The sequence below is a fragment of the Cupressus sempervirens genome, chromosome 2 (assembly GCF_028749045.1).
Source record: "Cupressus sempervirens isolate cs-2001-9-10 chromosome 2, ASM2874904v1, whole genome shotgun sequence".
Lineage (NCBI taxonomy): Eukaryota > Viridiplantae > Streptophyta > Pinopsida > Cupressales > Cupressaceae > Cupressus > Cupressus sempervirens.
The window spans coordinates 729,200,663-729,218,209 of record NC_143119.1 but is presented as its reverse complement, the minus strand read 5'-3'; the positions used below and the strand labels follow the sequence as shown (position 1 = coordinate 729,218,209).

Here is a 17,547-nt window from a genome sequence, read left to right as displayed (position 1 = left end):
GCCTCCAATTTTTAAAAATATGATATGTTAGTGAAAGTGTCTTTGTACCAATACCTTTGAAAAAATGTATTACATTCGTGTTGCTTGTTTATTGTCCATTAGACAATTCAGTTTGATGGATTTCAATGAAATCATTCTTAATTTAATTCAAACTTGAAGTGAATTTGCTAGCATTTCTGTTAGTTTTAATTTTACCTCTTGATTGCCATCCAACTGCAAATTGAGTTAAAGGTTGTGTCATTTTTTGATTGTTTTGTTACTTCATCCTACCCAATTTTGAGTTTGATAGACATTACGAATAAGCTTGTGTCTCCTCCACTACTTAAACATTCGAACTTAACTTCCACATGGAGCTGGTTAGAAATGTTTAATACTTGTTTGTTGCAATAATGATAGTTTTGTGAGGTATTTGTCCTTAGTAAATCGTCTAGAACATTGATAGGCCCAAGCTTTAAAATATGTCTCTAATTTCAAAGATTCACTTTTTGTTCAATTTAAAACATTTATACTCCATCTTATCTCGCAGATAGAAATGTTGCCATCTGAAATCTATTAAAACACTCTAATTTATCCACGCCCTTTAAATATATTATCCGAATATATCTTCCTATCAGCGTAACCATCGCACCTTGTTGAAATCCAATTAATAGTTTATATTATAGAAGATAATCTTATTTCCTCCACACACATCAATATCAAAAGGTTGTTTTCACAGATTTATTGGTTCAAAGTTTCCTTGCTTGGAGGACTTCCCATAAAACAACAAAATACTATTAAGGTGGTCATTTCAGCAATTATAACAGATGTTCGGATGCGATAGCGTAAAGAATCTTCACGTGGATAAATCATCCCACTGATTGCTGTGTATCTTCCACAAGCATTTATCTTTGCCATCTATAGATTGCAATCCAGGTTTTTTTTGGGTTGAATCCGCGCCTTTAACGTGTGGATTGAATCTTAATGACTGAAGAGTTACTTTTAATTAAGAATCCAACCTTTTACCAGAAATATAAATATTTCTAACTTGAATTTGAAGTTGGGAGATAACAGTTAAAATCTTAACACAATATGAGAAAAAAATCTTTAGGCATGGCTTACCCTCCAAGTGTCTTGTGCCATTAGCATTGAATTATCTCAAGAACATGAGCTGATATGGAGTCACAAGCTCAAATTCAAGTGAATAAATTGCATAGGTACTTAATACCAATATAACATTCCTTTGTACTAAAGAAAGCATCGGTTACAAACTCCAATATTAAAATGCGAATTCTTGGCTGACAAAGAGGCCATAAAAACCATAGGGAACTCTTGTTGGGCCCATTTGCCATGACTGTTAGTGAACATGGAACACCACATAATTAACCACCTGTGGGCAGGGGAGCGCGTCGCATCACCCAACAATCTCTCCCTCGACGCGCATACCAGGTGCTTACGCGGGTCGGGAAGGCACCGGAGAGATTTGAACCCATGACCAGGCCAAAACTAGGCTTTGATACCAATTGTTGGGCCCATTTGCCGTTGCACCAAAAGCCATGACTGTTAGTGAACATGGAACACCACATAATTAACCACCTGTGGGCAGGTAAGCGCGTCGCATCACCCAACAACTCTAGCAGGGAGCTTCACAGACGCCACAATTTCCAAAGTGGGCGATTGAGCATCCATCACAAGAAGCTTTGACAATCCCGCCCTCTCATCATGAACAAATCCAACAATGTATCCATCGTCCTCCTCTTCATCACTCCGCGCCACAAAACACCCTTCGCCGCCAAAACAATCATCTCCAAAGATCCTGGAAGCAACAATACATTCCCCTCCCTCTCTCTCGAAATCCAGCTTAGCAAAACCGCGAGCTTTAGGGAACGGCGCGCCGATGGCCACATAAGCGTACCTGTTCTTCTTCGTCAAGTAGCGAGGATTTATCACCCCAAACTCCAGTTTTGTATTCGAAGACAGCCGGTTTCTCGAAACCGATCCTGTCCCCAAGCTAATCCTAATCATTTCCACAGTCGTCTGCGGCAAATGATTGTGCTCCAGAATGCAATCCACGGGCTCCGAGTTCGTCGCAATCAGGACGAGATCGTCGGCGCCGTCTTGCCAGGCATTCACAGTGTGGATTATATTCAATCTCGGCACGTCGAACCAGCGCATCTGAGAATCATCGACTGCGTAGCGTGGCAAAACGCCCAATCGGGGCACCTTCTCTTTGTCGCACACAATCGGCGACCCGTTCGCTAAAATCATGTGCATCAGATCTACGACGATCTGAGAATCCGGAATAATGGCGTAGTTGGATGTGATGGCGAAATCGTGGACGAACACAGGGCGGCGCATGGAGCGAATGGGAACGTCCGGCTGCTTATCCCCGTCGGCGCCGACTCTGAAGAAGTTGAGAAACGGCGGCGCGAAAGAGCACCTCGATGCGAAGAGCTCCCCCGTGGAGGGGTCGATCTTGGGGTGCGCAGTCATTCCGTGACTGAGCGCGCCGCCGAAATCGTGCCTGCCGAGGTTGTGAATGTCGGCGGTGGGGGACAGAAGGAAGGCGTAAGGCATGCCGGATTCGGCGAGGGCGAGGAATTTGTTGGCGAGTCCGGAGGCGTAGGAGTGGTCGATCAGCCCCAGCGCTCCCCTGGCGGCGGCGAGTGCTCCTCTGGCCATCCCCGCGAGGCCGAGGAAGCCGGCGAAAACACGTGGGAAGAGAGAACGTCCCGCCGTGAGTTCTTGCATGAGTTTGTCGGTGTGCACGAAGCGGCTGCAGAAAGGAACGGTTTAAACATCACACATTAAGCTTAATTCTTATACGAAAAGTATTAAATAGTCAAAGTTGACTTTTTTTTCCAATCTTAATTCTTTCCTTAGTGTGTGATGTTCTAGGGTGGAGAAGGTCGGGCGGCCGTCGCGGATGGAGAGGGCGTGGGGCATTCCGTCGCCGTCATTTAAGTGGTGGCCTTGTCCGGGGCGAGGAGGAAACAGGGGGTTTGGGCCGTTGCGAATGTAGACGCCGTCGATACAGGGAGGGAGAGTGCCGTCCACTTTTAAGCACTCCATCGGCGGCGTCTCCGTGACGGGCGCAAAGTTGCCGGAGAGGACGACTTTGGGGTCTACCGAGGAGCGAAGCGGTTTTTCCAGGTACTTGTCGATGAAGTCGTCCGCCGCATTGCACAGCGACGCCGCCAGATTCTTGCTGGCATTCCTTGCAGCATTGTTCTGCGCGCAACAACGTACAACTAGTCGAGAATGACGGCGGCCGCCATTAGGAGCCGCCAGAAGGGAGTAGGGCGGCTCTGAAGTTAGGAATGAAGCAGGCGAGCATTTGGTGTCGATGGGTATAACAAGCTTCTTGGAACCCTTTGCATGAGATGAGACGAAGCAGCGGGGAGATACTCTAATGATGGGCGACGCCTGTGGATCTCAATCGTTGCGTACACCGCTCCATTTTGGTTTCTTTAGGTACAGGCAAGAGCAAATTGTGCACGCATTTGGAAGACTGGTGGTTCTCATCAATACGGGAGAGGGCCCATTGTGGAGTGGTTGCATGATCAAGAAATTCCATCAAAAATTGTTGTATATACTTCTTCAAACTTTGGATTTGCCGCAAATATGTTTTACCCATTATCACAGTTATCGTTTTTAATGTGTTCCTTTGAATGAATGATTTATTATTATTATTGCGTATCAAAAAGTTTGTGCTACTTTTTTCAATTTTGTGTTACCTAAAACATTATTGGGTTCATGCATCTTTTCACATTGTTTAGGTAAGCTCGCTTCCTCTCTCTATCTACATGTCTATAATCTCAAAATTGCTATAATTATTAGTACTTACACTCCATAAGTTCAAGAGTTATGTTAATTTTTAATGCCACAATCTCGATTCTGATTTTTGACTTAAATTCGTTCTTAATTCACTACTTCTTGAAACTTAGCTAAGCGTTTCATCTTTATGAATTTGCATTCTTTATAGGCAATAAACTTACTAGAGACTTAAATATTGGTATTCATATTTGTGGTGATATTGTGTGGAACATACTTTGAGATGGAAATTGATGTCCTATCTTTTGGAGGTATTGCATAGTAAACTACAAGTTTGTTGCTTTACAAATACGTTTGCCCTATAAGAAAAGAGATGAAATCAACCCGTCATTTCAGTGACTGGTTCTACTTAAAAGAGAATTTAATCTATGCAGCACAAATAAACAATGTTTTGAGTCTACTTTCAAGCATCGATAACTAATTTTGTATTTATAGAGAATAGAAATTTAAGTGTGTTTAAGTGAATGCACATGCATACATAGAGGAAAGTGTGCATTCAAAATATATGACTTTTCCTAATATACAAGTTACAGATTATTGTAAAAAAATATATCTAAATATTTTTAGACCATGTCAGACATTTAATTCTTGGATTTGGGCATTTTGTTCTTGTCAATTCTCTTCCACATATTTCCTTGAATCCACAAAGATCCAACTATTTTGGTGTAAATATTTTAGACCCTACCAGACATTTAATTCTTGGGTTTGGGCATTTTCTTCTTATCAATTCTCTTCCACATATTTCCTTGAATCCATAAAGATCCAACTCTTTTGGTGTAAAATAACTGTAAGCTCTCAATTAAATGTAGAATTCAAGAATTGGATATTTGAAACATATTGTTCTATGCAATTTATCAAATGAATGTTAATAGGGAATTGATGTAGCAAAGTAGGCAATGGTAGTTTGGAATAAGACAACTTTCTCTAGATTCAATCACTTCTCTAAATATAAAAAATAAAATTTATCTATGTTGCAGATTTCAACCAAGAGACTATTATAGCCACCTATCACATTTCCAAGCAATGAACCACCAAAATGGCCAACAACTAGAAGACACATTTTTTAGAATTACAATCCTAATCACAAATCACAAAGTAAAAGAGAAGCCATTAAATAGGCAATGCTAACTGGTGTTTGAGACAAATGATTGATTGATGAGAGTTGTAGACACTTCCAACAAAAGCTTGTTAGGAAAATAGGAAAAAATGCCCAAGTAATCATTGGTATGAGGATTTTTATTAATTAGCCACCAACAAAATTGCCATGCTAAACTTTATGTGGTCTTTTTCCAAAGGCTGATAGCCCAAGAAAATAGTCACAGTTGCATGTAATAACAGAAAGATCCAAAGAATGGAAAAGCTATAAAGAAAAATTAAATAAAAACCACACAATCCAACAATAAAATGCCTCCAACATCTTTGAACAACAAAAGAGAACAACCATTTTACTAGATATGAAAGACTAAGTGGCAAAGAACAATAAAAAAACTCAAGTGGTGAAATTGATGCAACCTTAATAACATTGTCTATCACCAAATTAGAAGGATTTAAATATGTAGCTCAAAGACCACATTAGAGATAAAGATATAAGGATATATTATTAAATCATCCTTTTCAAATCATTATCTCCAAAAGAAGAATCACATGAGAGTTGGTAGATGAAATGAAACTCTTAAACTATTGCCTTTATTCAATTATATAAGAATGTAACCTTCATTCAATTATAGTTTCCCATGATCCTCAAATTGTCATTGTTATGGAATGAAGAGTATTAGAGAAGCTAGATTGCTATAGGTATGTTGACTATCAATTTTTTTATTTCTATTCATGAGTAGTTTAATAGAATACCTAAAAGAAATGTACTCTCATGGACTCTAATGATCACAGATATGTAAAGGAATAGTCAAATATGAGCTTATTATTGGGTAATCTTAATTCTTCCATTGTGAAATATATGGTAAAAAGAAATTGTCATATTTATTTTAAAATGTTCTTTGGTCTAGTGTCTTTATCTAAAATCGAGTTCCTCATACTGGCAGGATTCATACTCATGAGATTGATGCAGTGCAAGGTAGAAGAATCCCTAGATGAGATGTCCTAGCTCCCAACAAATAACCACACAATGGAAACACAACAAAAATGCAAGATCTGATACCAAATCACAACTCTTTATTCATAAAATAAATAATTACATGCAATGTTTCAAGCTATAAGCCCTTCTTAGTTTCAGCCAAATACAATAGCAATTACAATAACAGTTCTGCAAGATCCCTCAAGATCCAATCCAAACACTAGCTAGTCCAGATCCCTCATTAAGAGGTAACATCCCTGCCTTTGGTGGACCTCTTTCTTTGTCATACCTTCATCTTTCCTCTCACAATTTGGATGGTTCCCTTCCCTCCTCTTTGTGTGGCCTCTCCAAGTTCTAGGATCTCCTTCATCATTCAAAAAAATTTAATGGCACCAGTCCATCTGATTTAGGAATCTCTCATCCTTGAGTGACCTCTCTCTAGATCGTAACAGTTTCAGTGGGCCAATACCTACATCCTTTGCTAAGTTGTGCAAATTGTCAAAACTTTTTGTCCAATAACAAGTTAAATGAAACTTTCTCATTTTTTATTTTGACTAATTTCCCAAAACTTGTTTCTTTGGATCTGTCAAATAATAAGTTGACCATCAAAGTCAACCCATTTGAGTGCTAAAATAATGACACACTTCTATGAATCATCATATCCAAGATTGCTAATGAATGAGATCTCAAATGGTGATCCATAGCTCTTTATTCATAGAGTGCAAGGGTTTTTAATGGAGGCCCTCACTTTGACCTTGTTTTTTCCCATGCAAGTACACCATAAAATGAGAGATTCAAAGAGGAAAAGCAAGAGTGCTAGTCTCCATGATCATCAAATATGCATGCAAATGAAGATGCAAACTAATCTAAAATATAAAAATGGAAAGCAATACAAGAAAGGAAATATAATCTATGAAAGGAAATAAAAATGCAATACTAATATATGAAGCAAATATGACTCTAAGCTAATATGAAATTGCAAGGATGAAGCATAATGATGGAAGCCATAGATGCATGAGAGAAGAAAATAAGAAGAAAGAAGCTGTAATTTAGCTCCAATATCCAAATGTTAATGCTCAAACTCCTCCAAAATCACTCTCCAAACTTGTAGCATAACAATAAAATCTTTCTCTATAGAAACTAACATATATCCTTCTTCTTATGAAATGAGAAGGAGAGGGCTTCTTATATAGTCAATTGTGAAGATGGGAGGCTTCTCACAACCAATATGGGATAATAAGGCTTGATCCACATGAGAAAAATTTCCACCAATGAGAAAATAGGAGTGTTTGACAAAAAAGTGAAAGGAGGAATTAAGGGATCACACTAAGAAATATGTTCATTTAAGTGTAGATGTATTTATTTATTTATATTGAATTTATTTCTTTTTTTTTCATCATAAGGAGAGATTTAAGTGGAGATTTTATTTAATTAAATAGGTGTTATTTTATTTAATTAAAATAAAAAATTTCTTTTAATTAAATAAGACTTAGAATAAGATGATCAAACCTTAGGAAATATTAAATTAAATGAATTAATTTCAATTTGATCAAGGAAAATGATTTGAATTGATTAAATAAAATATTGCAATGCATTGATTCAAGAAATTGATAAATTAAAGAATTGGGGGTCATAGTCTAGGTGACCATTTTAGGTGCATACACCATCCACCATCCCCAAATTTCAACTTTCCATTTTAGCTATAGGCCAATGTAATATCATAGGAGATTTGCCTAATCTTATTTCAACTCAATGTGGCATTGCACATTTAGAATAATTTAAAATGGACAATACCAAATATATGTCACACAATGAATAATCTTGAGGTATTGAAATTAGGGGATAATGCACTTGAAGGGAAGGTTTCATCATTAAATGCATTGGTTCTTGGATTTCCTAAGGTTGAAGAGCATAAGAAGATTTATGAAGGGTGTGCAAAGGGGAAGCATGCAAGGGAATCATTTCCAAAAGGCAATGCATGGAGGGCCCGATACCCACTTCAGTTTATTCATTTACACAAATGTGGTCCTATGAAAACACAAAGCTTGGGCAAGTCATCATATTTTATTACTTTTATTGATGATTACTCATGCATGTGTTGAGTTTATTTTTTGAAGACTAAAGATGAAGCCTTTGATACATTCAAGAGGTTTAAAGCTCATGTAGAGAATGAAAAAGGGAAAGTAATCAGATGTTTGAGAATAGATCGTGGAGGAGAGTTTTTCTCTAAAGATTTTTTAGAATTTTTGTGAGATGAAAGGGATCAAAAGGAAACTCACAACTGCACATGCACCTCAACAAAATGGAGTGGTTGAAAGGAAGAATCATAATGTGGTAGAAATTGCAAGGAGCATGTTACAAACCAAGGGTTTGAACAATTCTTATTGGGTTGTTTCAATTGTTACAATGGTATATATTCTCAACAGGAGTCCTACAAGTGCCCTTGACAAGATGACTCCATATGAAGCATGGCATGAGAAAAAGCCTAATGTAAATCATTTAAATTTTTTTGGTTGTTTGTCTTATGTTTGTATTCCTGATCAAAATAGGCAAAAGTTAGATGCTAAAAGTGAATTGTGCATTTTTGTGAATTATAGTGAGGAAAGAAAGGCTTACAGATTATTCAATCCTATTACTAATAAGATTTTTATTTCAAGAGATGTGATTTTTTATGAAGGGGGAGTTTATGGTAATCAAAAAGGCCATTTTGAAAAGTCAAAATCAGTTTTGGATGATGATATTATTGTTGACAATGATAATAAGTAGCTAGCTAATGGATCTATTTAAAGATCACCAAGCCCACCAAGTAGCCCCTCACCAATTTCAAGAGAAAGTCCATTCTTAAGTTCTCCAAGAAAGGTAAGAATATTGAGTGATATCTATGAGAGGTGTCAAAATCAAGCGCATGGAGAAGATCCAATAGATGAGATAGTAAATTTTGTATTACTTGCTAAAGCTTATTTTGAGCCATCATATTTTGAAGATACATGTGCTAATGAGGTTTGGATGCAAGAATGTCATGTGCCCTTTTCAAATAATTAAAAATAATAATCTTTGCTAAGGCAGGCAGGCCCAAAAAGGTGAAGTTTTGGAAAAAGGGGATAATCTTTGGAAGCTAATGGACTAATAAATGAAGATTATTATTAAAATATGTTTTATTAACCCCTATTGGACATGAGTTAGGGTTATGCCCTCTTTTAAGGGGTTTGGAGGCATTTTGGGCAGATTTTAGAACTTGATTTTTGCGCATTGCTTTGTTGTTCTTCAGAGGCTGCCAAACCTGTGAAGAAAGAGACCCAAGAACAAGAGTTTGCAAGTTTTTAGGAATTCTAAGGATGGGATTTTGAAGCCATTCCATGTGCATGCTCATGTAGAGTTTTCCTTTGTGCTGAACAGTGCAGATTTGTGAGTTTTCGGGTGTATTTTTTTGTAAGAGTTTGGTGTTTCCGGTTGAGTGTTTCATATCAGTTTGGGTTGCTGCTTTATATCAGACTTTTAAATATTAAAATAGAGCTTAATATATGTATTTGGATATGATTATACTTCTGTGATAGATTATTAAGTTTTTGTGGTGATTTCGAGCTATTTTGTGCTATTTTAGGGAGCCCGATGAGCATTGTTTTTGTCCTCCGTTTGGGAGCTATTGTGTGCATGTTATACAGATCTAGAAATTTCATTTTATAGGCTGTTATGCTGCTCAAATTTCTGTAAAAATTTCCACTTTTAGATTTATTAATAATAGGTGAAGCTGTGAAGCTTTTGGCACTATTTCTGGCATACTCGATTTGGGGTTTATTGAGAAATTGGTGGATCTTTGAAATATTGGTTGTTTGATTTTAAAGATCTAATTTGAGGCTTGAAATATCATATAAAATTAGAGAAAGGGACATTTTAGTGGTATCAGAGCTATGATCTTGTCAGCCTGAGGGTTTGTAGAAGTTTGCATGTCAGTTTTGACAATTACCCAAATCTTGCATGTCAAAATTTATAGTTGCATGCTAATTCTAATCATTTTCATGTTAGTTCTTGGTGAATTTGGTGGTTGCATGTTGCTTCTAATCAGCTACATGTCAAAATCTATGGTTGCATGCTACTTTTAATAATTTGCATGTTAGTTCTTGGTGAATTTGGTGGTTGCATGTTGCTTCTAATCAGCTGCATGTCAAAATCTATGGTTGCATGCTACTTCTAATCATTTGCATGTTAGTTCTTGGTGTTTGAAGAAGTTATAACTTATTGGGGTTACACTCTAATTTATCTAGAATGGACAGATATAGTACAGAGTTTCAGAGGACACGATCTTGGACAATTGATACCTAGAGTCAGAACAGTAGAAAGGATGGTTATTTAGACATTCGAGATAAACTTAAGAAAATAAGCCATGACATGTCTAAACAGTTGGTTGAGCACCACCGTATGATGAATGACATGTTGTCTGACCCAGCTAAGGTGGATAAGTTGACTAGATTTCTATTTGGTAGATTTTCTCACAGGGCAGATGACACAATTACCAAGAACTTGCATGAGGAGCTTGAGAAACTAGCTTATAGCCAGGCAGAGGTCTCAGATTCTACTCCGCCACAGGAGGTAGTGAGAAAGGATATTATGCAGATTGATAGTAATGGTCAACTTGATACTCAAATTGAGACAATTGTATACAAGTCATCAAAGGGTGATGTCACAGGTATTCAGGATGGTCTAGTTACAACAGACCGTGACTACAGCATAGTGGGTTCAAATGATGATTATGAGGATGTTGTTGTGCATGATGGTGAGATACCTAGTAGAGATGAGCAGACATTGAGCATTCATGACTTTGCTGAGAAAGAGTACCAGGCACAGTTATATGCTTCGTCACATGAGGTTGAGGCTAGTAGTACTTCACATGATTTGTCCAGCCAGTTGAAAGTGAACAAAGACAGTATTGTGACTTCATTATCTGATAATGACAAGTATGTGGAGTTAGTTGGTATTGGTCATATTACTCAGGTGAGGAGTTTTCTTGAGTTACCAGCTGATTCTAGTTTACGGATATGGACTCGAGATTGTTATATTGGCATTTGGGATTCAGTTGACTGGAGATCTTTAACACTTTTTGGTAGCAGTGTTTGTTTGGGTGCTATCATGGATTTGATTAGTAGATTGCACAGTGTTGTCTTTTCTTGTGCTAGCAGCTTATCTGATGTTGGTATTAGTTTTTATACACCGGTGTTGGGCTTTGTTCATATATCCAGTTGACCATTTTTGCTAGAATGTGTTGATGATCTTTCATATTTGGCAGTGTGTACAGATGAGTCCAAGGATCATAATGGCATTGATGACATCCAGGAGGGTGCAATGGGTAGTTTTGAAGACCTAGTTTCCTTGGTAGTTTCTTTTGGTATGGAGGAGTTAGACATCAGTGCTACAGTTTTTGATACTCCATATGTTGATATGAGCTTTAGAGTTGATTCACAGGATATGGATGGTAATACTCTAGAGACTAGTAACTTTGAGGATACTCCTTTAGACAGTGCATCAGAGGAGGTTTGTAGGAGACAGTATAGCCAGTGCCATCATGTGTCTAATCAGTTGAGAGTTAGTGAGCGAGACATTGCTATTGCTTGCCAGCATTTTGATGCTGCTCGTCAGTTGTTAGTAGTTTATGGATTGGGTTCTCCTACTAGTGATGAGTAGGGAGGCAGTTATCTTTCCTTGACAGAGTTCCACTCTTTATGGGAGGCTATCCAGATTCTAATATAGGATTATATGCAGTTGGTAGCCGATAGAGATTATCTTATGGAGTGGGGCAGTACAACATACGATGCATTATTGGCCAAGGAAGATGAGGTGAGTGAGCTCACTCAGCAGCTTGAGGTGACTTATGAGATTCTTGAGAGTACACAGTTGGCTTTCAAGGAGTCACAGTTTCATTTAGCTAAGGTGACCATGGAGTTAGAGAAACTACAGTCTTTACCAGATTCTATACAGTCACAAGCTATGGTGTCTGGTGATTCGAGGATTTCCATGGTTGAGATTGTCAAAGACAGTGGAGATGGGGATGCATCCATCCTTGATACTAACATTGGCATATCGGGTTTTTCCCCACTAGAGTCAGGTTCAGTTGAGTTGGGTGCTGCAACAGATTGTTGTGGTATTCCTGACATGGTGGTGACCTCTAGTACTTATGGCACGAAGACTAGAGATGATGTATCAAAGACCATGTGTGATGTTGGTGAGCCGACAGTTGGCATGGTTCCTACTAGTAATACTACTCCCTTGGTGATGTCTTCAGAGGTAGTAGTCAATTCCAACTTGGTTAGTGATCAATTGCAGTTAGTTACATCTGGATTGTAGTTTAAGCCACTGATTGAGATTGGCGCATTCTATCGACATTACATTGTGAGGTATGCTCATCAATTCACCTTTGATGACCATGTTGATGAGATGATGATACATAGATGTACTTTGGTTCCTAGTGCTTATCATCAGTTATGGGATAGTTTGATGCCTCGAGATGAGAATTGTGATGGGTACGACATGGCGATAGGTCTTGCAATTGACAACTTGATAATACATGACTTAGAGCAGGAGTTTTGGAGTGATTCTTTAGTGGGTGTTATTATTGATTCTACTCCTTTGGCTATGACATCTCCTGACTTGGCTGGTGATCAGTCACAGTGGGTTGTATCACTTGTTCATGGTGAGCTATTGACTGAGGTTGGTTTTTTTTATCAACATTATATTGTAGGGTATGTACATCAGTTAGCATTTGATCCTTGTGCTGAGGAGTTGATGGCAGATAAATTTGGTTTGGGTTCTATTTCTTGCTGTTTATCTTGTGATGGCTTTTCACCATCAGGGGTGCATGGGAGTTATGGTTATGAGACAATGGCTAGTGATTTGCAGAGTTGTGTTGAGTGCAGGATTTGTACAGTGTGTGGATTCTCCATACTTGGTACAATTTCATTTGGGAGCATTCACAATTGTTGCAGAGTTGGATTGTACATTCCGTATAGGCCAGTGGGATGCATTGATGGTATTTACTGTGTTGGCAGTTTGATTTGTCCACTTTACTTGAATTTTGATGTTCTAAGAATTTGTGTCTCATGGGTTTTTGACTGTGGAAGTTGTGATTTTGGAGTTTGGTTGAGCTATAATTGTCAGTTTGATTATAGATTCCTCTTGGTTATATTGCAGAGGATATTGCAGGAGCCTGTGTTAATTGACAATAGTATAGTTCATGACTACATTTGGGATCCAGGTGGATTGATTGGTTTATTGTTTAGCCATTGCTTGAGGACAAGCAATATTTGGAAGGGGAGGACTTTTCATGTCCCCTTTTCAAATAATTAAAAATAATAATCTTTGCTAAGGCAGGCAGGCCCAAAAAGGTAAAGTTTTGAAAAAAGGGGATAATCTTTGGAAGATAATGGACTAATAAATGAAGATTATTATTAAAATATATTTTATTAACCCCTCTTGGATGTGAGTTAGGGTTATGCCCTCTTTTAAGGGGTTTGGAGGCATTTTGAGCGGATTCCAAAACTTGATTTTTGCGCATTGCTTTGTTGTTCTTCAGAGGCTGCCAAACCTGTGAAGAAGGAGACCCAAGAATGGGAGTTTGCAAGTTTCTAAGAAGGCTAAGGTTAAGAGTTTGAAGCCATTCCATGTGCATGCTCATGCAGAGTTTTCCTTTGTGCTGAACAGTGCAGATTTGTGAGTTTTTGGATGTATTTTTTGTAAGAGTTTGGTGTTTTCGGTTGAGTATTTCATATCAGTTTGGGTTGCTACTGTATATCAGAATTTTAAATATTAAAATAGAGATGAATATATGTATTTGGATATGATTATACTTCTGTGATAGATTATTAAGTTTTTGTGGTGATTCTGGACTATTTTGTGCTATTTTCGAGAGCCCGATGAGCATTGTTTTTGTCCTCCGTTTGGGAGCTATTGTGTGCATGTTATACAGATCTAGAAATGTCATTTTATAGGCTGTTATGCTGCTCAAATTTATGTAAAAATGTCCACTTTCAGATTTATTAATAATAGGTGAAGCTATGAAGCTTTTGGCACTATTTCTGGCATACTCGATTTGGAGTTTATTGAGAAATTGGTGGATCTTTGAAATATTGGTTGTTTGATTTTAAAGATCTAATTTGAGGCTTGAAATATCATATAAAATCAAAGAAAGGGACATTTCAAAGAAATGAATGAAGAGATAAATTCCATTCATATAAATGAGACATGGGAGCTTGTAGAGTTTCCACATGAGAAGAAGAAGATTGACACAAAATGAGTCTACAAGACCAAGTATAATAGTGATGGGAGTGTTGAAAGATACAAGGCAAGATTGGTTACTAAAGGTTTCACTCAAAGGTATGGCATTAATTATGGAGAAACTTTTGCACCAATAGCAAAACAAGAAACTATTAAGATGCTAATCTCTCTTGTAGCAAAAAAGAAATGGAGTATTCATCATATGTATATGAAAAGTGTCTTCTTGAATGAGTGCTTAGAAGAAGAAGTATATATGGGACAACCACAAAGTTTTGAAATTCAAATAAAAGAAGATCATGTCTACAAGTTGAAGAAGGCTTTGTATGGCCTCAAGCAAACATTATGTGCATGGTATGCAAGAATTGATGGATTTTTTTCAACATAATGACTTTCAAAGAAGTAAGAGTGAACCTACCCTTTACTACAAACAAGAAGGTAATGATATTCTCATTGTGAGTTTGTATGTTGATGACTTGCTATATATGGGTAGTTGTTCAAAGATGAAAGATGAATTCAAAGTTTCTATGATGAATAAGTTTGAGATGAAAGATTTAGGTCTCATGAAGTATTTCCTTGGCATGGAGGTTTATCAAGGTAAAGATGAAATTTTTATTTGTCAAGAAAAGTATGCAAAGGATATGTTAAATTTTTTTTATATGGCTGATTGTAAACCTCTTTACACTCCAATTTCTCATGGAGTTGCATTATGTAGAGATGATGGTGATGAAATTATTGATGAGACATCATATAGGAGCATTGTTGGGAGTTTGATGTTTTTAACTCACACAAGGCCTAATATTGTTTATTCAGTTTCATCAGTTTCAAGGTATACGAAAAATCCATCAGAGGAACATATGAAGGCAACCAAGAGAATTTTGATGTATGTGAAAAGTATAGTAGATTTTAACATTCACTATTCTTCTAATAAATTTGAGCTTGTTGGCTTTAGTGATTCAGATTGGGGAGGTAGTTTGGATAACCAAAAATCTATATTTAGTAATTGCTTTTCTTTGAGTTTCAGTTTAATCACATAGAATTCAAAGAAGCAAAGTATGGTTGCTCTTTTCTATAGAAGTAAAATATGTTGTGGTCACTTCAGCTGGCACACAAGCATTATGGCTCAGAAAGTTTCTTGAAGAAATTGGAGAGATACAGATTCAGCCTATTGTGATTTTTTGTGTCAACATTAGTACAATCAAATTGGCCAAGAATCTAGTTCATCACAATAAGACTAAGCATTTTGATCTGAAACAACATTTTATCAAAGACTTGGTGCAACAGAAGATGGTTGAATTGAAGTATACAAGCAAAAAAGAGCAAATAGCGAACATCTTCACAAAAGCGGTTGCAATGGAGCATGCATGATCACCAAACTCCAACTCCATCTTCGTTATTTTGTTTAAGCTCCTGCTCCACCGATGATTGTTTCGACTTGCGGTAGTTTTCATTCAGTTTTATTTGGATCATTGTTATGCACCGTAGTTTATGGAATAAATCATGCAACCATGCATATGTTATGCTACACATGAATTAGTTTAGATTGTGTTTTGTTTCAGTAATCTCAAGATTTTGATTTGAAGTCTATAGTGATTGTAGACAATTATATAAACATGTATTATGTAGTATTTTCGATGAGTTTTTGAATAAAAAGAATTGTTGCTGCAAGAAGGTTCTGTTTTCTCTGTTTTAAAAACAAAGCTCTTATTTTTTTATTTGTATATATTGTTTTTTGGGGGTATTGGGATTTTTTTGTTGCGGCTGTTTGGATTGAACAATATTCTACAACTATGGGCCGTCTCCTCTATTGATCATAACCACATATGCGTGTATAATTTGCTTTTCCTTGTACCTAAAGAAACCTAAATGGAGAGGTGTACGCAACGATTGAGATCCATAGGCATCACCCATCATTAAAATCTCTCCTCATTGCTTCATCTCATGCAAATGATTCCAAGAATCTTGTTATACCCATGGGCACCAAATGCTAGCCAGCTACTTCATTCTTATCTTCAGAGCCCTACTGCCTTTTGGTGGCTCCTCATGGTGGCCGCCACCATTCTAGACTACCTGTACGATGTTGTGCGCAGAACAATACTGCAAAGAACGCTCGCCATAATTTGGTGGCTTCACTTTGCAACCCAGCAGACGACTTCATCAACAAATACCTGGAAAAACCACTCTGTCCTTTTGTTGACCCCAAACTCGTCCTTTCTGACAACTTTGCGCCAGTCATGGAGATGCCACCTACGAAGTGCTTCAAAGTGGACGACACTCTCCCTCCCTCTCTCGACGGCGTCTACATTCACAATGGCCCAAATCCCCTATTCCTCCCTCACTCCTAAGGTCACCACTTAAATGACAGCGTTGGAATGCTCCACGTCTACCCAACCGACGGATTGGATAAAGTAAATTATTATTTGATATTAATTTAAAATTATAAATTCACTGTTTTGTAAATTTTTAAGAATTAAATAGCTAATTTGATACTGCCACGCCCTCTCCATCTGCAATGGTCGTCTGACCTTGTGCAACCGCTATCAAGATTTCACTGCGTGATTTTAAGTCAAACTCATTGACCCATGAAATTATCTCCTACTTATAAATTAATATGAACTCATTTAGTAAATCCCATGACTATAAAAATTTGATGGAGGTTTTGTCTATAAAATCCTTCTTTTTAAATTAATGTTTTAAATTTAATATTTTGTAAATTATACTAATTATTTCATTGATTTAATTAAAGAAGTTGTAAAATTAAGTTCTTTTTAAAATTTAGGCATACATATAAGAGTTTAATTGAATTAGAATATTCAAAATTATCAAATATATATTAATAAATTATCACACAAAAATTTGACGTTTATGTTTTTAATATTATATTTTTATTTTAAAAAGTTGTAAATTAATTAATTTTTTAAAATTTGGACACACATATAAGAGTTTAATTGAGTTAGAATATTACAAATTATCAAATACATATTAATAAATCATCACACAAAAATTGATGATTATGATTTTAATATTATATTTTCATAAAATAGGGAGAAAAATTTTGTTCTAAAAATTATAAAAAATGAATTTTAAAATTTCAAAAATAACATTCAAGATGGATCATAATCTTGTTAAAATTAATAATAATACATGTGCTTTGCAAACAAATATTGTATAATAATATTATTTTGTTCATTAATATTTTTTATACTTTACTATTAAATTATCTTTAGAAATTAATTTATGTAAAAATAATACATATCTAAATAATAATAAAATTATAAATTCACAATTGGAATGGTTGCTTTACAATCAATTTCAATTTAAATGATATTTAACTTATAATTTCAAATATAGTTTTCTCACCATTTTCTTTAAGATTGGGTTGCTTTATTATTTTAATTTATAATTTT

General features: G+C 36.5%; 1 pseudogene; it reads right to left on the bottom strand.

Annotated features, from left to right (window-relative positions):
• Window positions 1-1,197: 1,197 nt before the first annotated feature.
• On the bottom strand, window positions 1,198-16,376 carry LOC149575452 (9-cis-epoxycarotenoid dioxygenase NCED1, chloroplastic pseudogene; annotated as a pseudogene).
• Between the last annotated feature and the right edge of the window lie 1,171 nt (window positions 16,377-17,547).